General features: G+C 36.9%; 1 protein-coding gene across 3 annotated transcripts in view; it reads right to left on the bottom strand.

Annotated features, from left to right (window-relative positions):
* SORBS2 (sorbin and SH3 domain containing 2) overlaps positions 1–25,091 on the bottom strand; it is a 144,978-nt gene that overhangs the window by 101,423 nt on the left and 18,464 nt on the right. For all 3 annotated transcript variants that reach the window (XM_059471437.1, XM_059471434.1, XM_059471433.1), the window contains one exon: positions 24,827–24,954. The gene's annotated coding sequence lies outside the window, so the exon portion shown is untranslated. The remainder of the gene's footprint in view (positions 1–24,826; positions 24,955–25,091) is intronic.

The following is a 25,091-nucleotide window of genomic DNA, read 5'->3' as shown; positions in this document are numbered from 1 at the left end:
CACAGTATGTGGAATTTGCACACAGAAAAGGAAGGCCAAGGGTGAGCTCTGCTCCCCATGTGTTAAATAGAATCAGCAGCCCAAGAAGTGCCTACTTATCAATTTTGCCCTTGAATGATAGCATTATTCCATATGATACAAGAGTTTTCTGACATGAGACAATCTGCAAGCTGAGAAATGCTGGAAAGCAAGGTAAAGGAAAACTGCTGCCATAATAATAATTTTTTTCTTTTACTGACAACAGTGTTGATGTATTCCCTGTAACAGACATTGCTATGGTGTATTTCATACACACAAATCTGTGCATATTGTGAAGAAATTAAACTTTCTGATTCCAATATCTGAAGCTGTAATTATGGCTAATACCAGGCTTGTAGTAGGATTCCATTCCTAGCTTTCCCATTTAAAAATATTAGGGCTCTGAGTCAAAGTCTTTAATATATGCACATAGAATCCAGAGTGTTCTTTGAGATCTAAAAACAGGCTTTTCTGTATAAGGATGGGATTATTCCCAAGCTACAACTAACCATGCACTGTAGAAATCTGATGGATTAAGGCCTCAGAGAAAAAAAAACCCCTCACATGAAACAGATTTTTAGCACTGATTTTGCATACTAGAAAGCATACATTTTCTACTTGCACACAGTTATCTGAGCTCAGTTAGCTTATATTAAAAGCAGCCTAAACAATTTTTTCACTACTGTAAGAACTGGAAAAGCAGCTTTAACTCTGCAGTTTTGCAATGCAGCAAGTACGGGGATATTTTTATGCTTTCTGCTTTGTCGAACTTTTTATAGACTATTCCTTTTCTTTAATTCATTCCAAAAATGTCCCCTCCAAATATTTTTTCCATATCTAGACACAAGATGTTGTTTCTTTTCTAAGAATACACAATACTTCAGTTTACAAAACTGTCAGTCAAACTCCTTGACGTGAACATATCTTTATATAGTAAAAGCATCCAAAGTCTTCTTGTGTGGTATGTGGTTACAAAGGGACAGCCCTATTAGGTGGGAACCTATAAAGTCAGATTTCCCTTCCTACCTGATTGGTCATACTTACAGAAATTTCCAGTGGAAACCACAAGATTATTTGTCTTTTGCTTCTTTGCTCTGTTTTTCCTGTTTGCATTAAATGAGAAGTCATGTAGATCTTTGGCCTCTAATATACTGAATATTGTTGCTCATGTAAAAGAATCATGATCATACCTTGCTGAATTTGTGTTTCCAGCTCTGGAGGCAGAAGATTCATCCATACTAAAAGCTACAGCATCACATATATTGGGGGAGGGGATTTGCAAATTAGCTGTCAAGTTGAATACCAATATGAAAAATTTAAGAAGCTGACAGTTACCATTTGACATTGCATTGCTGATCATGCCTTATGGTAAAGATTAAATTATGTTAATATTGCAAAAACTGCAGCCTCTGCAAAATTGAGCAACTAAAAAACCTAAACCAAATCTATTCACCTCTGAATTCAGAAGGTTACAAGTCTTTCTCTCAGAATAATAAAAATGTTAGGAATTAAAAAATTATTGATGTATTTTAACGCTATCAAACATTTGACACAAGGAACAGGTTATAATAAATGGTTTCGAAAGCCAGATTATTTTTGCGTTCATAGCAATTCTCTATTGATGAACAAACTACTAGTAGTACTTTTATAAATTAATAATTTAACATACACAGTGAAATAAAGAAAAATTATACTAAATTTTGTGTAGACTCTTTTATTAGTCCCAGCACCTCTCAAACACAAAGCCCTTTGTTACTGGTTTGCATGGTTTTGCCTCACTTCTGCATTACAAAGTATATGAAAGGTTGTATTTATGGTAATAGGAAAAGAAGACAGCAGGTCTAGATAAGGATGCCTCGCTCACTTGAAGAGCTGACAGAAAAATCCCAATAATTTTCTTCAGAACCTACCCCCACCTTATTTCACACACAAAGGATCTGCAATACCAAGAAGCTCACATCAGTGACAAGGTGACAAAACCTTAGGGCTGAAAAGGCATGGCTTACTAAGATTTAATATTCTCTGCCTTTGACAAATTCCAAATGCCAGATTTTGTTGATACAATCACTTTAATCCAGCCTCTTAATTTGCCCTTCCTATCCTACACGTAGGAATTGCTCATTACACATTTAAATGCCATTAACTGTATGTTGACTGCTATTTCGAATTACAAAATGTTAGCAGTAAACATTTCAGGAGAGGAGAAAGCATCTTGATGGCTACAAGAACAGACACCTTCCCATCCCCCTCTTCAGCCTCTGCAATGGGTTAAGTAACAACACTAATAAAATATAGATGATGGAAAACTCAGCCCTTGAGAGAGCAAGATGAAGGCATCATATTTGTGGGAAGAATGCACATAAACAAAGCTCATTCTATATATTTAGTATCTTTATATTGTATACAAGTATTTTACTAGCTGCTCAAAGAGGAGAAACAAAGCTGAAAATGATTAATAATTTAAAAAAGAAAAAATACCTATAAAGGTAAGAAATAAACTTTCTTGTGGTTCAGCTTTTAAAAAGTGCCATGTGTGAGTTTTTCTATATCTTCTTTTGGTGCTGTTTTCTGTAACTGGTGAATGTTGCGAATAGCAGATATGCTTGGGAGAGAAACCAAGGGGAACAAATACACAGACCACTGCAAATCTCTTCTGAGTAAAATGGACTTCAGAACACAACTGCCAACGTGAGTGAACAGACAAATATTTCACTAAACTTTTACTAATAGTAACAGAGGTACGGTGATATCTGTCAATGAGACAGAGCACGCAGAAACAAATTCTCCTTAACAAGAGATGTATGTGTGAATGCCAACACCTGCTATCCAATTTCTTGCAGAATTCCCAGGGAGGCCATGCATGCAAATACAGAAACACAGGATTAGGATACAATCTTCAGATTGGGATACCAAGCCAACTGAAGAACCCAGACATATAATAATCATATTTCTGAGTTTAGTATATCCAGCTTTCTAAGTGTATGTTTACAAAATTCAATTGCCATTGCTTCAAGATCCCAAGCTGGCATAATTCTAAACTTCCAGGTTTCTAAAGCATAGTACAGCAAAAAAGATAATTTAATCTTAAGAGTAGCAAGGGTTCCCACACAAATCTTTCCCCCACAAATCTTACAAGCTCAGGTATGGTGCCATGTTTACATGTCTGTTCTAGAACTAGCACAATTCTGCACTCCTTATTTTAGTTATCTGAATCCTCATTGCACATACACTTGAATTCTACAGGCCCTGAGGGAATTCCAGGGATTTCAAGCTCACTGTCCTATCTAGGTTCCCTATAGAATACAGAAGAGTCTGAATTTCTAAACTGAAGTAAACTCTAACTTGGACCCTGGCTGTACGATGTTTTGGAAGCAGTTTGTCCTATGTCATTCAGGGAAGATTGCCTTTTGTAGTTTTCCCAAAACCCTCTGATTTTATAAATTCCCACAGAAGATATCTCTGTACCCTAAACAGTCAGAGCAACCCAAGAGGAGAAAGCATGCAAATGCGTCACAGCTAAATTGTAGAGCTCCTTTTTCTCTTCATTTACATTTTTTGTTAAGGCTAATGATGCAGATGTTCAACATCTAGCCAAATTCTCTATTAAGCTTGTAGCATCAAAGGCAAAGTTATGAATTTGGACAAGTGTTTCTAAAACAATCTAAATCTGCAGCTCATTCATCTTCTCACACTGCATGACTTCTTGAAACAAGCAAAAATTACGCATCTCCCTGCATAAAGCAGAAACACCAAAATGTGTGACAATGTAAACAAAATCTGTTGGATGATTACATGGATTTGTAACAGCATGATCTCATCTCACATTTTTTAATTTGGACTTCTTTGAAAGTATAAATGTGTTTAACTATATGCAATATCCACTCAAGTTAACTGTATGACTACTGCCTCCACGTGAACCCTGCAACTACAAGTATATAAAATGTTTATAAACATTTTACAAAAGAAATGTACATATAAACAGTATAATAAATCAACATACAGCATACCAACATCAGACTAGCAGGAAAGATCAGGACCAAGGTCATGGTTTACCTACTAAAATGAATCTGGTGTTCAGAAGACAAAGACGCCATATATACCACAGTCTTGGAGCAAAGAAACAAAACTCTCCAGATTCTTTCAGGAAATCTCTGGATACAGTTATGAACTCTAAATTATCTTTTAACTCTTTTACAGGACAGAATTAATTGACATGTTTCCTATCTTCCACCACAACAGGAACAACACACACTCACTATCAGCTGATGGCTTCCATTTATACAACAGCATCCAAATCCCTTGGTATGCTTAAACCTGGGACTAACCTCACTTTGCCCCTAGAATGCTAAGAGTGATAAATAATGTGGTGAATAATGTGAAAGTAACAGATCACCTAATGAACTGGTGAAACAAGCAAGACTCAGCTTCCACTGTTTTTTCCAGAAAATGTGATCTCAGAAAAATGAATAGGAGTAGGACTAAAAAGTTTGCTAAAGAATAAAAGAAGTCAGCAACTGGAAAAGACAGATGGTTAGAAAACAGCAATGAAGCCCTAAAACAAAAAGATGACTGGGCAAAGAGCTGATGAAGAAGCCAGGCCTGCAGACATTTTGGCCTGATTGGTATATTTTTGGGCTACCCCTGAACCCTACTGAGATCAGGAAACATTAAAAAACTTTGCATAACAGAATGTAAAAAGAGTAGTATAATAAAAGCCTTGGTAGAGCTCTGTTGCAGTAGCACTCTCTGGGAAAGCAACAGTAGCCTGAACAGTCATCCCTGAGCACTCCTCATGTGCATCCATCCAGAAAACCTAAAGCAAAGATCTGCCAAGAAAAAGTACAAACCTAAAGCTTATAGCCAGAAGGCAGTGAGAACTAAAATATAAGTAAAATAATAATTATAATAATAAAATACAGCAGCAAAACCAACACACATTACCTATCACTGTAACAAGCTCCACAATCTCAACAGCACAGCTAAGGTCAAAGTACACATTCAATTCTGAAAATGGGAACAAGAAACACATAGAGAAAAATAATGGCTGGATTTTTTTTTTTTTGACTGGTCTAGATTGAAAAGGAGATTAGAATCAATGTCATTGACACAAAGTGAAGGGAGGCATATAAATGGAGGCAAAGTTTTTTTAAAAAAAATTTGTTGTTTGTAACTTCTTGAACTATGTAATTTTTTACTGTTATGAATTTCACGTTATTTTGACTACAAACTGTAGTGTGGTGTCAAGAATTTTCTTTAAAATTACATATTTCCACTACAATTAATGGATTTAATACATTAGTTCTAGGAACAGAGACATACTAGAGAAGTTCAATACATTTTATTTTAAAACTATCCATGTAATTTGCAATAGTATCTTGGAAGTGAACTTGGAAAAAAGAAAATTTCAGATTTAAAGTTTTACAGTGACCCAGCAATTTCTCATGAAAAATAGAAATGAAAAGTTAATGCACTACTCCAGAGTTGCTCCCATTGTTTACTGTAGTTAGGAACATAAGCATGTATGTTACATATATAGGCCTCAATTTTTAACATCAAAGTTACTTTTTCCCCCCAAATTTGAAGCAACCTTCTTTGAGATGGCCAGGAAATTATCCCACAAAGACTAAAGGCATTTCAATGAGCTGTATCTTTGTCAGAATCATGTCCTACTAGAATACCTAGCATATTATTGCATCTGTTCCACTAATCACTTGAAAAGTGTGTCCAATCACCTCAATGTAAACATAGCTTGTCAACAAAGGATATTTTGTACAATAGGAAATGGAAATGTACAGCTTGGACATATTAAGAGTGGTAAGTCACTTTCCTCTTCAGCTTTTACTTCTCTTTGTGTTTGGGAACATAATGTGCATTTACTCTGTGACTATATGGGATAACAAACTGTAGTCATTTCCTATCGACCACTTCATTGTGCAGCTCAAAGAATGTCAAGGTCATATTTTTATTCCAAGCCATAGTTATAGCCCTGAAGGTAGCATGCAGTGCTTCATTAGCCACATTGAACTGTACAGAGCATTACTAATACCTAGATGAGCAATCTGCTTTAATCAATGCGGCATCTGACATACTCTTTCTGGAATACAGAAGAGCTGAGAAAACACAATTTAGTGTGATTTGATCACACTAAATATTTTGCCCAATAATTTCTTTCATAACCAAAACACATATTCTTTCCAGACTAGAAGTGTTGGGTATGATTTTGGGACAGCCTTGACTCAGCCCACAGATGAGTACAGCCTGGTGCAATACAGCAGTGTGTCCTCATCTTTTCAGATGACTGCATGTGAAAATAAGTGAAAAAATTTGCATATGCACAAAGAGAAGTCACATGTAAATTCCATAGTTGGGTAAACATGAGGACCAGCATGCCAGAATTATGTATGCAATTAGTATCACACACATGAAATGGTGCGGATAATTATGGGCCATATTTGAAAATGCATCCTGTGTCATCTGCACCCTGCCATGCTCCCCATCGACCCACCAGGATCTCAAGTGCTAGGCTTTGCACAACACTAGGCATGAGTGTCTGTATTAACTGCCCCAGCTGTCATGAGTGTTGCCTTCCAGCTATCATTCTCAGATGCTCATCAGACATGCTTATTCCTATCCAGTGTACAGAGTGAGTGGCTCAGCTGCTGTCTGCAGAGTGGAGTTTTCAAACAGCAGCTGTCGGGTAGTCATGATATTAGGTCCATATTTCTAATGGACAAGACATTCTTGCAGAAAAAATGACATATCTGCTTTTGGTTTTACAGAGGTCTTAGTTATCACATTCTTCTGGTACTAGAGCTGCAATGCCAGAAACTTCAATGCATACACTTCCACAAAGAAGGCAGAAAGGTATGTTCACAAACATGGAAAAGACTATTTCATCTTAATTTTAAACAAGGCATATAGTATTTGTTTGACTGTGCAATTCCAGTATGTAATTTATATTCTTTTGACAGTTAAAAAAATACTTATTACTATTTTCTACTAAAGGGCACTTTCACCATTATAACAGGCTCAATGTTATCTACCTGCATATAATTCTATTAAAAGTACCCAAGTACTTTTCTGACACTATTTTGTGATTTTTTTTTCTCCTTGGTTAAAACTGCAGATTACTCACATTCTCTATAAAGGTTGATACAATTAAATCTAATTATAGGATGCCATATAGTAAGTATATAAGTCTGTAGCTAAACTTCCTTCTGAATTACTGTCCCAGAGATCATCTCTCTGATCACAGCAATTGCAACTCCGCTACAAAGATACTAAATTTCAATTGAAAGCCGTATTAGAAAGAAACTGTTTCCAAAACCATTAACTAGAGAATTGGAGGTCTCATAACCAAGTGTTCACTAGAAGAAATGAGAAAACTGCTAACCAACATAATTGACACAGAAACAACTCTTATTAAACTCGCTCTGGTAAACGTGAAACAGAAGGTAAATCTGGCTGTAGACAGCACTGGGCAGCCAACAACCCCAATAGGAGGAGATTCCAGATGCACACAAAAAACGCTAAGATTTGAGGCATCACTTTCATCCCAAAATCAAAGATGATAGACAGGCCACAGGAAACTTCAAACTTCTATGCTTCTGTTGCCAAGTCCAGAATAGCCCAGTAAATGGAATTCTTGCCATTACCAGTAAAGAAACAGGCCAGTTAACCAGTAACAGTACTGGTCTGTTTTGACTGAATTCATAACATTGACAGACTAACAATAAATTCCTGTTTCTGCACACATATATGCTTTTCGGCTGTAAAAGCAAATCCTGAGTTTGACAACAGGAGCTGTGAAATATTTGCCTAGGCTCGGAGGAGGTGGCAAGCTTCAGAGTAACTGCAGGTTTGTATTACCCAAATGCTATCCCCAAACACAAATATCTGCCCTTATTACCAGAACCCATGCAGCTCCTGAATTTTCTTTTTTTGTCTCCTAGAGAAACTCACAAACCCTGTTTTGAGTGGCATCACTGCTAAGTTACAAAGTATACATCTGCTGTTATCTCAGGTAGAGTTTTCCAAGTAGAATAATATTTGTATAAAACTTAATAAAATATATAAATATTTGTATAAATTTAATAAAAACATTTCCATCCTGTGACAGAACACTTTATGGAAATACCTTTTCTTCAACAGCCACCAAAAAATTGCCCATTTTTTTTTTTAGCAATTACCTTATTTGACCAGGTTTAGTTCTGAGGACATCTTCATTACACCCACAGAAGTTTACAGAATATGCTGAGTTAGAAGAGATCCAGAAGAATCATTGACTCCAGCTCCTAAATGAATGGCCCATATGGGCATTGAACCCACAACCCTGGTGTTCTCTAACCAAATGTGCTCAGCTCAGTAGGAGAAAGTTAATACAATTAACTGGAAAGCACTCAGGAATTGGGCACAACAGGACAAAAGGCACTACGCAAAAACTTGGGTTGGGGTTTCTTGACATTTTGGAAGACCCAATTAAAAAAGAATCCTCAGTGGTTGACACTGCCAGCCCTTCTGTTGTGGCTGGCTTACAATCACCTTCAGCAAGCAGTATGCCTGTCCCTGTGCTGAATCAGCTGCCAGGCCCCGTGCATTTGAGGCATCTGAGTGCAAAGAGCTTGGCTGCTGTGACAGACTGCATAAAACATTTCCCCGGTCTGAATGATCTCAGAGTTTGTGTGCATTGGTCCATTCAAAGACAGCAATTATAGTGCCCTTGCTAAACCTGAGAAGCTGCAGTCTCTTACTTGCTGAAGAAGGCTGGCTGCTGCTGGGGCCACAACTGACCAGTATGGGCTGCTGACAAACAAAGATGTTACCCAGAGATCTCAGCCCAGCACTTTGGTGTCTTTTGTATGTGGACCCCCCCCATTTTCAAACTCCTACTTCATTAGCAGGGATAAAACTACTCCATCATATTTTTTAATGACAACCAAGAGACTGGAACAGAAATGCCATCAACATGCTGCACTCAAAGTAATGAGGCCACTCTCAAACAATCTTTTCCTTCCACTGCTCCTTAACAACTTCAGAGAGCCAGAAACTACTGCTTTCTACAGTTTCAGTAGTACACTAAGCACCATTAGAAAAATATATCCAGAAAATGGTAGACCTAATTCCAACCCTTACATTTACATTTAAAGCTTTGAAGGAGGTGCCACAGGCTACAGTGCTAAATTTTATCTTCATTAGTTTGCAAGGATAACTTCTTTGGGGTTTAGAGACTAAGTGCAGAAATGAACTGCCTTTGAGCAGTGCTTCTTGGTTTTGGGAAAAGGCCAGCGCTAATTTCAAATTTTTTTCTAAAAACAAGTCAGATTACCCTATCAATGCTTACTGTTATGAATCTTGATAAACTGTTCTTGGATTGAGACTCAAGAAAAAATTGATTGTCATTCTTCCTTCTGAAATCCTGTAACATAGGTAAAGCTTTTGCATCCACCTAGAGGTCATACAGTTGATAAGTAAGTCCAGATCACTGCTAGTTAATTTCCTCCATTCAGCTTATCCATACCATCTTGTGCATTTACATTTAGTTTTACCTCTTTGTCTCTACTAAAGACAAAATACAGCACTGTAGCTTCAAAATGAGACAACTCTGAACCCAAATCATAAAGAAGGTCCTTAGCAAACATTCAAGGTTGCACCTTGAAGCTACAGAGTTAAGTTTTTTATTCTCAATAGTGACTGATTTCCAGCAAATAAAGAAGAAATACATCTCATGGACAGGCCCAGAATTTAGCCAAAAGGCTGTAATGCAAAAGGCCTAGGCTACAATTCATATTCAGTTTTCTTACCTGGGTTCTTGTTTGATTATCACAGAATAGTATACTCAGACACTAAAAATGCCTTGCACAAACTCTTCATGGGTTTCTCATCATGTCACTTACCAAATTCTACATACTTGCATTTGCTACAAGTGAAAAATGATACCTAAGAGCGTATGAGGAGATATAATACCTTTAGGAACCTTAACCTATCAATTTAACAAGTGAGGCTTCAAAATAAATTTTCATTCAGATATCTAAGAATGATGGAAAAATCATATATATGTAAATAAAACTGCTACTCTACAGAAAAACAACTCAGTATAAAAAAGACCTCTGAGCAGATTTATTCAATCATGCATGCCTCATGTGTTACTACTACAGCAAATTACCCAAATACAATTTCTCTGTTACTGAATAGACTCAATTCATCTACCAGTGCTTAACAAATATTTGATCCTAATTAAACTTAATGATTTTCTCTGCTTCTGAGATGGTGCTGCAGATCAACTCTTTTTTTAGCACAATATTTGATTTAAAAGCAAAATTCTGACAACCTGGTGTGAATTCTGTTCAAAGATGAGTTAACATGGAAAAACTGTGTCTTCTCTACCAAGAGAATCTAAAAGTGGAAAGTTGGTTATTCAAACTGTGTTGCTTTTCAGATAACTAAATTAGATACATTCCTGTCACCAAAAACTGCTGATAATGAAAAGCCACTCAGGACTCCAAAGCTACTGGAAATCTATTCACACATAAAATAAATCGTCAACATATTCTATACTTGATTACACATTTCCAACTGAAGAGATAGCTTGGTATTTTAAGGTGTTTTTCCAGTTTGTTTCCTTTAAATAAGGAAGAAAAGTTAGTTTGCATGTTTATTTTTGTGTTCACTTGAAATTTCAGTGTTCTGTTCTATCTGGGTATTAGGGAGGTCATCTTCTGAAACATTTCTACCACTGCATAAAAAGAATTTTTGAATTTTCTTTAAAACTAGCATATTCAGCAATTTTGTTTGTTTGCTTGTTTGTTTTTTAAATTAAAAACCTTGTTCCAACTTTGTCAAAATCCACCTGTTATCCCTTAGGTGTAGGAAGGTTACCATTAACAGCTCATTCAGCCAAACCATGCACACAGGATTTAGAGTGGCCAGCACTGCTTGTTAGAGACAGCAGTGGGGAAAAGAATTTCAAGGTCTTTCTTCTGTCAAAAGAAACCTTACATTTTGAGCATCTCCCATAGATGGTACTGACACCCTGAAGTCAAATATATTCCAAATAAAGTGTTCTGTCATGTACAAAGCTAATTTCACAGTAATTCCTTTGTTGTCATTTTACACCTCACACTCAGGCTAAGAACTTCTCATTTTAAACAGCTCCTGATACCTCCCTCACTTAGGAGTACTCACAGTTTTTCAGAGTGCAGAATGGATTTGCCTGTACAGAGTTTATTTACTAGTTATCAGAAAAACAGAATTGCCACCTTATTTGGCACTAACTGGTGGCCTCAGCACAGAAGGGATTTTCATGCTTGCCTAGACAAAAAGTCTCCCCTGAGACACGCTCCATAGCTGCGTCATGCCAAGGGAAACAGAGCATGTGCTTCTGTGAATTCTGGTGCTGCCCAAGAAAACTTTTATTTTTGGGGACTCAGCCTCTTCCAAGAACATGTATTTCACAGGTTTTCCTCCAGCCATGCAAGGAAGAATAGCAGAGGCAAACATTCCTCCCTCAAGCTGAGCCTATAAATGAAAATTAGAATTGAAATCACTTATGTAAAGTAATACTGGCAGGAGTGGGTGCTTAGAACTAGTTTAAAGTAAACATTCTAAATTGTTTCATCAGACACCTGCAGGAATCCTAATTTATATTAATGCATGCAATTTAGCAGTTGCAGAAACACTACATTTCAGCAGTATTGACAGGATCAGCTATTTAGGCCAAGGTAGTTAAAAACTTTAAAAAAAATTATTAGGAATTAAAATGAAATACTGTATCCTCTGTACCTGGAGCTAACCTACTTTCTAGCAGGTCTTTTCACTAGAATGTCTTTTCAAGCTTTGGGTAGATATTTCAAATTTAGGCAAAGTTGAAATTTTTAGGAGATACAGAAGTGAGACTTCATGACACACAAACACTTGTGCAGAAAGTGAGAAGAGACGGCAAGAGAGACTAAAGGCTAGAATCACTGCATTTACTTAAAGCTGAATAATTTCTTTTGGAAGTCCTATTTATGTGAGCAAAGCATATAAGTACTTTCAAGGAGTGATTAAACATATTCCAGATCAAATTTCCTTCTGACTGAGCTGCTGTTGACTCCATATGGAATCCCAATTATGGCACACTAGTGAAGGGCCTAAAGTTCAGTGGGTCTAATTCAAGTCTTGTGAAAATACTGAATTTCAGGTGTATTATTTTTAAAATGTTACTTCACAGGACTCTCAATCCCTTTCTAAGGAGCATCTTTGCTCATTGTAGTGATTTGAGTTACAGGTTTAGTGCTTTTGAAGCTCTACTGTACATCTACCCCAAGCCTGAAAGCATATTACCATTATGACCCGATTTGTGAAGAGTTTACATTTCTTTGAAGAGTTAACTCAACAGGCTTCAAGTTTCTGCATCATTTGAGTACTGCCAGGTTTCCAGCAGAATTTGAAGTCTTCACCTAGATCTCTCCAGGAACACCAGTACCTTTCTAAGCGAGAGTAAAAAAATATTTTATGGCACCATCTACCTCACTATTTCATTTTCCTAGACAGACTGGTTTTTTGTAACAATCTAAACAAGTGCATTGTTGCTTTTGTTGATAATCTTCTGACAGAAATACTGGACATGGATAAATGTTAGGCTAGCTTGCATAGCATAGGAGAATCCAGATGCATTTGCCTCCCTGTGCACAGGCAATAAGGTTGTTTGAAGCCTACGCAGCTCGACTGCAACAGGAGTACACCTGTAAGATGGAGCTTTCAGAATTGTGAATTCTGTTAAGAACAAGAGCTCAGAACAGCAACATAACCACCTAAATTCATACAGGAAGGTATTTTGCTAATAAATGGAAACAATCTGAAAATTAACTCTCTAATGAAAAGAAATTCATAAGGTAGAAGCTATTACAACATCAGTAGTGCTGCTGTTGACACATGAAATGAGGTATTCAAATTAAAAATAATAACTAATTATTTCTACTTACAAAACCAATATGAAGAAGGGAGGCATGTAATTATTTTTTAGCCTTTGAAACACAGGAACTATCAAAAGATTAATTTTGTGAGACTTCTTTTAAGACAATGGCTGAGACCATCTCTTGGACAATAATCTAAGTGTTTATAGGCCAAAACACATAAAAAAGAAGTCTTGCCCCTAGTATATTCACAAGGTGTCTATGCTACAGAGTTCCAATTTTTCTTTTTTTTTCCCAAAAGTGAAAATTAAAGCTAGTTTTCACTACACAAAAACCCCTCCAAAAGAACTAGTAATGTGCAGATTGCACAGTGAAATCCTAGTCTATTCCCTCTTGCCAGACACAGCTGAGATCCTGATGGGATACAAATCATCATGGATACTGCTCTATGGAGAATTCAAGGAACAAGCTAGAACAACAGTGGGGGAATTCCCTTTTCTTAGAATCCTTGTGATCACAGAACCACTATGTTTGGAAAAGACCTCTGAGGTTGTTGAGCCCAACCATTAACCTTGCACCACTGTGCTCATCACTACACCATGACTGCAAGGGACACATTGACACATTTTCTGAATACTTCCAGGGAGGGTGATTCTAACACTTCCCTGGGTAGCCTGTTCCAATGCCTGCCCACTCTTTCTGTAAAGAATTTTTTCCTAATGACCAGTCTTTAGTATTGCATTATGATGAAATATTATCAACAGTGCCATCATCTTAAGTCTTTCACCTGCTTGCAAGACCTGACAGATTTCCTACTTATTGCATCCAAACTTTCTATACTCTCCAGGATTTAAGGCTGCAGCAACTATGATAGATATCAATAAGCAAATTCCATATGCAAAGTACAAGTTTTAGAAGTTCTGACTATCAGTATCTGGCATTAAAGATGATGTGTGAAGTCAATATATGAAGATACTTTAATGTTTAATGAACAAGGCAAAGTACAGTAAAACTTGAGATGCACCCAATATAAGAAGTTATGAAAATTCCATAAGCTATGAATATTTTATATTCTGGGAACACGATTTTTAAAATTCCAGTGCAAAATTATCAAAACAGTAATTTGCATCTGTTTGTTCTCCAGTTTTTGCTGTATAGTAAAATTTAATTTGGGATTTGAAATGCACTACTGTCTCTGTGGTTTTAAGCTCGTATTTAACTGATTCTGCTTTTTAGGGTAGAAGGCATGGGGATGAATTTTTTTTAAAGAAAGTAATGGCTAAACTTATGTCACGTTAGTGAGCTATTCCTCAAGAAACTATACAGCTAAAGACTGTTTTTGCATTAAGTATTTCAGGATTTTATCCAAAATCCAGCTAAAATCTTGTTGTTAAGGAGGAGCATAAGAACAGTCACATTTATGATTAAACAGAAGCCTTCTAAATAACCTAGTATATAGGGGAGTATATGATTGCCTAGACAGAAGCAGAAATGGATACTTATCTCTGCTCAGGGAACTGGGAAAGCTGACAATCATCTGCTACCTGCTGTGATGAACACCCCATTGCTGACCACATGCCTACTAACTTTCCAAGTGCACTGATGTAAGATGCCTGTCTAGACCAGGTTTTCTTCCATCATATTAGTTCACTCCGAGTTCACCTGAGCAGCTCAAAAAACGCACTTCATATTAAATAAAATCACTTTAATCATTCTTAATTTACAATTAGAGAATTAAAAACAGGGCACCTCAAGAGTATGGGAAGATATGATTTATTTAAGAGATTTCTCTACTTCAGTGTGCTTTTATTGGCTTTCTGGAATCCTGTACCTCATGACTGCTTGGGTGCTGCTTGTACTGAGACAGAGAAAAAAAATGGTGTGTGTGGGCCATGCAGTGGTATGAAGGTAAAGTAAATCAGGCTAACTTTTAGTGATGACAGCTTATTTCTCTGTATTTCATCCCTGTCTATTGAAGGAGACCAACAAAGCTTTCTTCAGAAGGCAATGACAGGCAAATATCTGAACCTGCCTGGCCCTTTGACAACACTGATCTGTCACACATTAAAGCAGTCACAGGGAATGGCCCAGGAAGCCTGAGTTATCATGTGTTAATATCACCCTTATCTTCTGCTCTAAAAGTTAATGGTATGACTTGTTTAAAAATACCATTGGAATCTAATTTTTATTACCCAGAAAGCAGATTCTGTAAAACTGTACATCTCAGAGGAATCTTAAAATAAACACTCATGTCTACTCAATGTTATATTCAAAGGTAAGACTTCTGGTGTGGAACTACTAGGGTATATTACATTTGAAGGCTGTGTACAAACCAGTGATTTTTCTCCATTTCCTACAAAGGCTACCAAAGACAAGTTACACAGTTCTAAAGTTGGTTCAGCTCAATCTGGGATCCTGCCTTCACCATGAAAGGTGCATCTCCTTTCCCTGTCATTTCTGCTTTCTCTGTGTTAAGTCCACTGATCACTTGAACTGAGATAAATAAGAACTAATCCTGCAACTAGGATCAAAAACTAATGCCTGTTTTTGCATATACAGTTTCAGTTAGATAAGTCATATTGGTTTAAACATTATTTTGGAAATGTGAGCACAGTCGGCCTGCAGTTCATATGGGCTTCATGTGCAAGGTGGTTCAGACTAACAGTTCACTGCCTAATGTCCTTAACTGGTCCACTGATAACAAGCAACTGGTCAGACAAGCTTATCTGAGACGTGCTATCAGCTAGTACCTCTGTCTAGGCCAGAAGAGTTAGCACACTAAGGAAGCCAAGGAATGACAACTGATTAACCACATTAGCTGCATTACACTGTGATCTAGCACTGAATAATTCTGAAAGACAGCTTGTCTTAGTATTTCTACTTATACCATTTCCTGCCAGAACATTCTGCATTTTTTTTAATACTATAATGTTTTGCAACTTGTAGCTTCAAACAAACATAAAAAAAAGATTTTGCTCTTAGCTATATAACCTTTACATTGCTCTAGACACTAACATCAATAATATTCTTACTACTATACTATTTTGTAACAGCAAAAGGAGAAGATTAAGAAGTGGCCACAAAGGTTAATGATGGTATTTAAATAAATTATGACATTAGAAATAGGGACAAAATAAATTAGCCATTCTCAGAAGAAAATGTCATTTCCAAAGAATGGTCTGTCCATTTGTAAAAAACACTATGCTTTGTATCACAAGGGCAAAGCCCAAAAGAGTAACAACTGTTAAAATTATCTTTTTCCAAGTTAGGATTTATTTTAAATGTGTCATTGTTGCATTAAAGCTACTCCCAATCTCTAAAATACAGTAACAGAAAATATAATAAGTTACCATATAAGATCCAATTTAAAAGGTAATTTGAAATTTACTTGCAGTGTTAGCAGTACAGAAGGAGTTCATGTACACTGCCTGGTCTAAACAGAACTAATTCCTCCCAAGGACTATTTTAATTCCCAGTATTAAGCATCTGTCAATGTGAAAGGGAATACTGTTGAAAAAAAAAATTGTAATAGAGGGCCAGGCAGAAAAGGGGGATGTTACACCTGCAAGAATTTACACTGACAAAATCTACTTTGCAACAGCATCTCTATTCACCTAAGCTTCCCTGAAGCACATGAAAAATTCCTTCAGATATAATATCTTGTCTACCACAAGGTTGAAATCCCCTTACTTTCAGAAAAGTAAATTCAGTCAAGACTGAAGCTGCCTTAGGGTTTGTGTTCATATAGAGTTAAATGCCCATTTGACGATCACTGAACTATTTGCAACATTAAAAAAAAAATGAGACAACTTCCTGATTCCTACATTTCCTTCAATTAGGCTTTCCTCACACATAGCAAACTTTACCCTTTACACCTACTGATGGATTTATAGGAATGGCTATTGGTATTGCCACAAGGTGATGTGTGAGGATACACCTGCATCCTGAGCACAGCAGCAGCTGCCACACTGCAGCCACTGAGGGAGCTGCCCTTCCCTCACCTCTGCAGAGCAGCTTGTAGCATCCAGGGTGCTCCAAGACACAGCTCTGGAAAGCCACTCTGAAGCTTTCAAGCTCACAGGCAGAAAACATCAGCAGAGAAAAACAGATGACTGTACCAAAGGTCTTAATGAACCTTTAGAATTTCTCCACCCTTTCAAGCATTGAAATTGTATCCTGGGAAGTAATGAACAAAATGTTCGACTGTAGCATGACCTTGGTCTACCACATTTTTAAAAAGCTAGCAGTAACATTTCTGGTAAAATTCTTTATTAAAGCAGTATATTTTACTTGGTTCCAAGAAAACGTTTCACTGGAATCTTAGTAGGCGGGCACGAACAATAACCACGTCCTCACTTGCAGCTGAATTGCAAAAAGCAATGTACTTGCAATCCAAAGACTGAAATCGTCACTGAACATTCAGCAATAGTGCTAAGGGAATATGACAAAGTCATCACTAAACTCAGGGCACTCTAGATTGGAAATTTTATAGATCTGGTTTGACCTTTCACAGTCCCACAGCATGATCACAGACTAGCTATAGAAGTTCCAATATGCATCTCCAATACAGATGAGAAAACACAAAAGAGAGTTGAGTAAGAGTATTTTAATAGGAAAAAAATTGCTCAAGTTCATAATTAGTTATAAAAACAATTTAGGAAATTTTTTAAAAGTTTTATATTTCACCCTCATGTTTGATTTTCTATTTCCTCTATTTCTTTAGCTGTGGAATGATAAATATCATGCAAACAGCTGAGCCTTTACCACATGCACTCACAAAGTTATGCCTTGTTATGGCTCCAGCTAGTCAAGTTATTTTCAGCAAAGGTCATCAAGTTCTGAAATCCATTTGAAAGCAAGAAAAACAAAAAAACCTAAGTTTTATATTTATCACAGCCATCAAGGCAGAATTATTCCAAAAAGACAAAATTTGATAAGCAGTGAATTAAGTTTTAAGGTAACACTTTAACAGATTAAGTCTTAACACTGAATTAAGTGTTAAGGTAAGTCTGCTACAGAGGGCAAAGGTTTTTGTTGTCGTTCCAGCTTGTTATTCTTTTCTCTTTCCATCAATTCATATACATAGCTAAGTCGATGATATAATTCAGAAATCAGATAATTCTCATTCAGGTCATTATGGTCCCAAATAAGCCTATTTAAAAAAGCCAAAGACATCTGGTTCAAAAGGAGGTCTTTTGTACCACAGATTTTGAAGTATGACACATCAACTTAATTCTTTATACTCTATCCTTAACTGAGCATCTTCTAATTGAGCTAATCTAGTGTGAAGTTTTACCTAGTCACAATTAGTCAAACACCCTTCTTGCAAATATGCACTTGAATTCTGAAATATAATTATGCTTCATATATTGCCTAGGGGAAAAAAAAAAGGCAAACCAACCAGTACTTATTCCACAAAAAACTGTTTGGAATGAAGTGCAAAACCAAAACCATCCTAGCATAAATTGACAAATGTATCTTGGGCTGACCCTGTAGTGACAGAGCAGACATTCCAGACATAGAAGAAGCCAGGCCAGACTGGAACATGCAAGGTCTCATCTCAGAAGACACTGCTTTGCCAGCAGAGAGCTGCCTGTGTCAAATGGAGTAAAGCATTTCACTGACTTCACATAGACAAATTTCTGTGACTGAAAGCCATGTGTGAATTCACCCTGCACAGAAGATAGTCACAGTGACATTTACTGATGCCAGTGTGAAAGGCAATGACACTTTGCCAATAAAATGGAGTAGCTGTCAGAGGAGTGACTGAAAGCCCAAGGTCTGACATGTCCCAGCTCATGTCACTAGCACAGATGTATCTGAAAGGCCAAACCAACTACCATTGTTTTAACTCAGTGGTCTTACACTGAACTTTGAGGTTTTTTTCTTTATTTCACTTGCCCACAGCAGGACAATGATTTGCATGGTTACACTAGCAATCCTGGCACGGAGCTTTAGCACGGATGGGTAGACAGAGCTTGTAGCAGTGAACAGACAAGTATTCAGCAAGTGCAGAGCTGTTTGTGACAGTTCAAAGGCTCAGACACATACGCAAATCTTTTAAAGCCTTAAGAATATGAACAACCTTTGTCCAGGCCACTCTGCTTTGTCAGATAATTGACAGACAAGTTAGTAAACTCAATTAAAAAACATGTTGTAATAAGTAGTTCAACCAGCTGACTCAAAGGTCTTTCAAACTTTGTTGTGTTTGCTGGCCTATAAACAACTTCCTCAAAGGAGCCCAGATTTCAACTGGAAACAACTCTCCAACTCTAAACTAACATTCTGGTCAAGCTCTTCAATATTACTGCTAAGAGTAGAACAGACTGCAAGCATTAGAACATTTTTGTCACACTATTACTTTTCATTCTACCTGTTCCCGAAGAATATAAAGACCTGGAAATTTAACAAAAGTATGCTCCTTACCTATGTCATATAATGGTATTTTCAATCTGAAGTAAGTTGAATGGTTTTGTTCAAATTCTGATTAGAAGCCAGAACTCTGTTGATTTCAGCTGTTCTACCCATTCCTTATTAATAATATATGCATTTTAATACCTATCAAGAAATTGTAACTTTTCTTGATGGATCATTCGGTTTCACAACCAAACATTTGGCACACCTCACTACAGAAATCTAAGCCCTCTAAGTCATTTGGATGCGGTTTCCTTGATCCCAGGAAGACAGATCAACACCATGCTGACCTGCCGCCTGTCACTTAAGTGTTCTGCTAGAAAATCACCATGCAGTCAGCTGCTACAAAGCAACAAACTGCACAATTATTTCCAAGCCAATGGATTTATGTTCATCTATTTACATAAAGAGGGAAATCCAGATAGGGGTGGAGAGGTCAGTGTACAGCAACCTTTGCACCAGCATATGCAAACTACAGAGGACTTAAAGCTCAAAATAATTCAATTCAAACAGCCCATTCGTAATACATCTTTATGCCTTTTAGGATTCAGATGTTTGCCTAGTTAAGCTTTTCAGCCTTTTAATTCCAAAGATTTGGGGTTTGTTGGGGTTTTATTAATTTGGTTAGTCTTTGGATTTGTTTTTAAAAAGGTTATTTGATAACTGCTTTTCAGAAATTTGGCCCTTAAGTCAAAACTGAATTTCAGTTCAAACAGAAGATTAAACTGTACATCTGCTCTCAATTTTAATAAAGAATCTTTCCTTTAATGCAAAGCCATTACTCCAAAATGCTTTGTGTGGACATATTACTGAGTTATCACTAAGAAGTGGTGATACAGCTTTTAACATCCAGTTGTTGCATTACAGATAGGCTTTTAGGAACCTGCCTGCAGGTGAAGTCAAAAAACACTTTAAGGGAGATTGTTCAAAAACTTTCAACATTAGCTTAATTCTGCTTACAGAAGTTTAAGATCATTTTAAAACATTGTTTCTATCACAGGAAAAAGCAGAATCTTTCTGTACATTATAATGTCCCCAGACTTTAAGCTATAACATCTAAATTTCTAGTTTAAAGCACACATATTTCATATCCTTGCTTTTAACTAAGTCTTACATGAGTTTTATTCTCACTTTTAAACTATTACTCTGGGCCTGAGCTGTAAAATTCCTAAAATCAGCCATCAGCTTCCCTTTTCAGCACTGGAAAGCTCTGTGCAGGACCCAGAAGGGAAGTAGGAACCAAAAGGTGATTTTACACATTCGCAGATCCAACAGACCTCTAAGAGCAAGTTCCAAGTGCCCTTATTTGACTAACCATCACTGATTAACTAGCTAATTCTATATATTGAAGGCTATAAACACTCTTGAAAAATTCCATCCACTGGTCAGAACTTGACTGTTGTGAAAGACTAAATCTTATCAAGACAGACAACTCATTCTCCAAATCAACTGTCCCTTTACATGAGCAACATAGTTTACCTTCCCATTTGCACCTCCTCTGCTTCCTTCCCTCCCAGGAATTAAGTAAGACACTAGGACATTGCTAGATACATAAATTGTTTATATCTGTTGATCTTATTTCTCCCTCTTTTGACTTCAGAGAAGAAATCCACTGCTTTCCAGGAGGTCCAGAGGCCTCACAGCGCTTCAGGGTCACACATACAGCTCTGCTGCACTCAGCTGCACCTCATGCCTTAGCTCACTAGATCCATCAAGATAAACCACACAAGTGAGTGAATCCTATGCAGGTGCCCAAAGGAGCAGTTTCAAAGTCAAGAGGCTCCTCACATGGGAACTTTGGGCTTGGACTTTCGGCTTCAAAAGGCTGGAGCTGCTACTGCCTTTTTCACCCATTCTTTTAGCACAGACTAGTAAAGATACACGTGCTAAAAGTCTCTTTGCACAAGGACAGTTCCTTTCTAATTGCATTTGTACTAAATGAGCGTTACAGGGAACCTTTCTGGGAAACAAAGTCATTAGCAGTCTCAAGCGTGGAAGGAGCCGAGGTGCCCAGGTCATGTCCAGCACTAAAGATGACACAGCATCAAACATTCTAACAGCATTAAACATTTAGGCACATAAGTCACTAAGGAAACATACCAATTCTTGAGACACTAATATTATGGAGACAAATGCAGTCTTACAAGTAGAAACAGATAATGCCTTATGTGAGCCACCTTGAAAACAGATTAAAGCATACTTATTAGATTACTTAGGAAGGGAAAGTGCTTAAAAGCATGCTTTTCTCAATAAAGTACAAGCACATAAATGGAGGGATTTTGGACCAGATGACCTCACTGTGCTTCCTTCCAACCTTACCCATTCTGTGGTTCTGTAGCTAAAAAGGTGAATTCTCTGCCATGTATATGCAACTTTATTCCTAAAACAGTACTTTCCTAACATATAATAAAAACTAGAATCAAATGAAAGTCAAGGCTTGGAGCAGAAGTGAAAATTATTCTTTGCTTCATATGCAAAAGTACCTGCTTTTCACTTGCAACTATTACTTTTTTTTAACATGGAAAATTAATACTTCTGAAGTTGCAGAACATGGAAAATGTTTATCTAAAAGTGGTTTTCTTAAAAAAGTTAAGCAACCAAAACCTTAGACATTATAGTTAAAATTACTAATTCTTACAGAAGATGCTGACTGCTGTACTTGAATATTAATAAAGTGATTAATTTTACTCTCTTCCCCCAAACCACAGATGATGAGCAGAGGCTACAGTGAGAAGCTGGGAATCCTGCCAGCTCCTGTTTCATTTGGATCAATCGAAAGGTTAAGCACAGCCAAAGCTCCAAAGCCAACAAAGAGGCATTGCAATTTTGCACTGCTGCAGACACGAGATAACCAGGATGCCATGAAAATTGCAGCCCTCTAGAGCAGCTGCTTACATACAGAATCAAATCACAAAGTTTTTCCAGAGCTATGTATTGCTATCTGAAAATACCACATGGCCAGGTAGTCCAGTGCAGACACAACTCATAGGTGCCACATATGAATGTTCTCAGCATCTCCATTTTGGTACATCCCCAGTCTGCAGTTAATGTGAGGAAGAGATGGCTGCACCATGGCCTTTTACTAAGATTCGTTTACTCTATCGCCAGCTCTCAACTTCCAGTGTTCAAAACACCTTTTTCTTCTCCAGCATTGTCACATATTAAATCCATGCAGTTTCACCCCATTAATATGCTCTGCTGATATGCTTAGATCATAAATGAGAATCCCATACAGAACAGTTCCCATAAAACTCCACTGCCATCAGTAAATGAACAGAAGACCACACCATGGAAGTAACATCATGACTAAACAGCACATTAATCTAAGGTCTTTCTCAGCACAAAGCTTTTAACAAGAAATCTAAGTTACCATGATCCTCTGCTTCTCAAGGTAACAGTTCAGTAATATGGTATTTTGTTTGGATAACACTTATGTGGGCAAAAAGAAAATATTTTCTGAGACACTTTGATAAAATAATTCCATCATAAAATGCTGATAGATACACCTGCCTCCCACCCTTCTATTTGAGGTCACAAAGACACTAAGGAGGGAACACAGTTGTGTAACCAAACTGCACTAACTGAGCCTTTTTTCTACATACACCAAAAGTTATAAACAATGGTGTTAAGCCACCCCAGATTTAATGCGTTCCTTGGGACCATAAAATTAAGTAAAATGAAAAATTCAAATAAGAAAGTTGTTGGCTTTTTTTTTTTCAGTATATTTTGACATCCCTTTTGGGAAGTGAACAAAGACACATTGTCAAAAGCAGAAACATGCACAAATGTTACCATTTGATCCCCATGAATGCTAAGGTATACTTATTCAAGGAAAGGAATTCCACTGCTCTCCTGAGATTTTCTCTCTTATGTTCAATTTTGTGCCAAGTTCACTCAGTTAAAGTTTGGGTTGTGTTAGCGTGCCAGATACCAGCTCCTCTAAGTCAGCCCTGCTATTCACTCAAAAATTGCATGCAAAATATACAGTAAATTCAAACTTACAGAATTAAGAAATTACCATTAATAGACCATCACTGGTCCTTACTTTGAACAGTTCAAGCAGTGTTTTTAATTGAAAATAATTGGTATATATTTTTTGTCTATTATCCAGCCTATTTATGTGTAATTTCTCCTCCAGCTATGTCTTCAGACATATTAAGCGATCACATATTTCTAAATTGCTCAAAGAGTAACTGCAGCATGGCCTCTGAGGTGTCTTAAGTTCCTTCAGAAGCTTCAGCTTTTTGAGAAGTAATTCTCAGGTGAAAAACTCCTTTATTATGAAAACCATCAATGTAAGACAAGTAAGATATTTTTATGGAGTCTAGACATCCATTCCAGCTTTTCTCTTTTTTTCCAAAAATAAGATGGAAAGCTTCTTATTAAAACTTAAATGAATTAGAAAGCCTCCAAACAGTTTCTATGCAAGAATGTTGATCTGTTTTGTTTGGGGTTTTTTCTATGAAAAGATAACTATTGCTTGACATTAAATATAACACTTATTTTAAATATGACATTGGGTTTTCAACATATTTTTGGAAATAAACTGATGTCAGGGCTATAGCAAAGCCTGCAAAATGAGCTGTGTAGAGCCAGGGCATGCAGTATCTAAGTACACAGTAATTGTGGTAAGCCAAAGCATTGCAGCATAAGTGATCAGATGGACTGGGTATATATAGGGTGCCATCTAATGCCAGCCAACTGCTTAGAAAAACCTCAGCACAGAGCAAAACATTTTTGGCTCTTCCAAGACTTTCTTCATTTTATTGCAGTAAGGAATAAAAATGGAAGGTAGAGGACAAGCTTACTTTTGTTTGGGTCAAACTCAGTTAATACTTCATAATCAAAGGAAAAAAAATGTTTCAAGCTGTACAGTCAAAACCCAAGGAAACTATAAGACATACCTTTAATAGAACTGTTACAGAATTGTATGATCAATTAAAGACTACTGATAAGTATGCTGACTGTCCCATGAAAAAGGCACATCACCAAGAAAAATAAAGCATTGTACTTAATAACATCAACCTACTTTATCTAGAAGATGTGAAACCAAAAATCAATGAGACATGAATGAATGTTGGGAAAGTTTATTTTTAAACTCTGCCTTGACACTGAATATACTTTGCAATACACATTCTTACATTACTTTATTAAATGCAGAACATTCAAACAGGTAAATCCAGGGCAGAACAATCACCACTTTGGCTTTAAAACATTTAATGCCTTCATTACAGCAAAATTAGAACAAAGCACTAGATAAATGATTAAACCCCATGTATACCAAAGTACCATACAGAATAGACACTAATAGATACTATTCTGAAGTTTGTAAAAGCAGCACAGAAATGCCTTTGGAGCTTCATCTTTGTACTTCATATACAGAATGCACCAGTACTACCAGGAAGCCAAAGCTGGTTTTCTCTGAACACTAATTAGAAACTCAGAAATGCAAGTCATAAGGGTGGGAAGAAAGACAAATCCTTAAGAAAAGTATGACTTACCAGACAGACGAGTTTAGCTGTGTCTCAAATGCAGCAGAAGAAAGAAATTTCTGTGTATGTAGACCTTGTGTATTTAGCCCTTTATGAAGGTTTCTCTCAAGAAATTAATTTAACTCACATGCAAGAGTCTGCAAAAGAGAAAGAGAAAGAGTCTAAGCTGCTGGCTTTTTTTTTTCTAAGAACATTTGAGCTATTTTCAGCAGTAATGGGCTTGCCTACTATCGAAATGAAAATGTACTACAGGACAAGCAGCCTCCCAACCCAA

Source organism: Ammospiza nelsoni, chromosome 4 (genome assembly GCF_027579445.1).
Source record: "Ammospiza nelsoni isolate bAmmNel1 chromosome 4, bAmmNel1.pri, whole genome shotgun sequence".
NCBI classification, from domain to species: domain Eukaryota; kingdom Metazoa; phylum Chordata; class Aves; order Passeriformes; family Passerellidae; genus Ammospiza; species Ammospiza nelsoni.
Note: the sequence above shows the minus strand (reverse complement) of the source record. Positions and strands in the feature narration are given on the sequence as shown.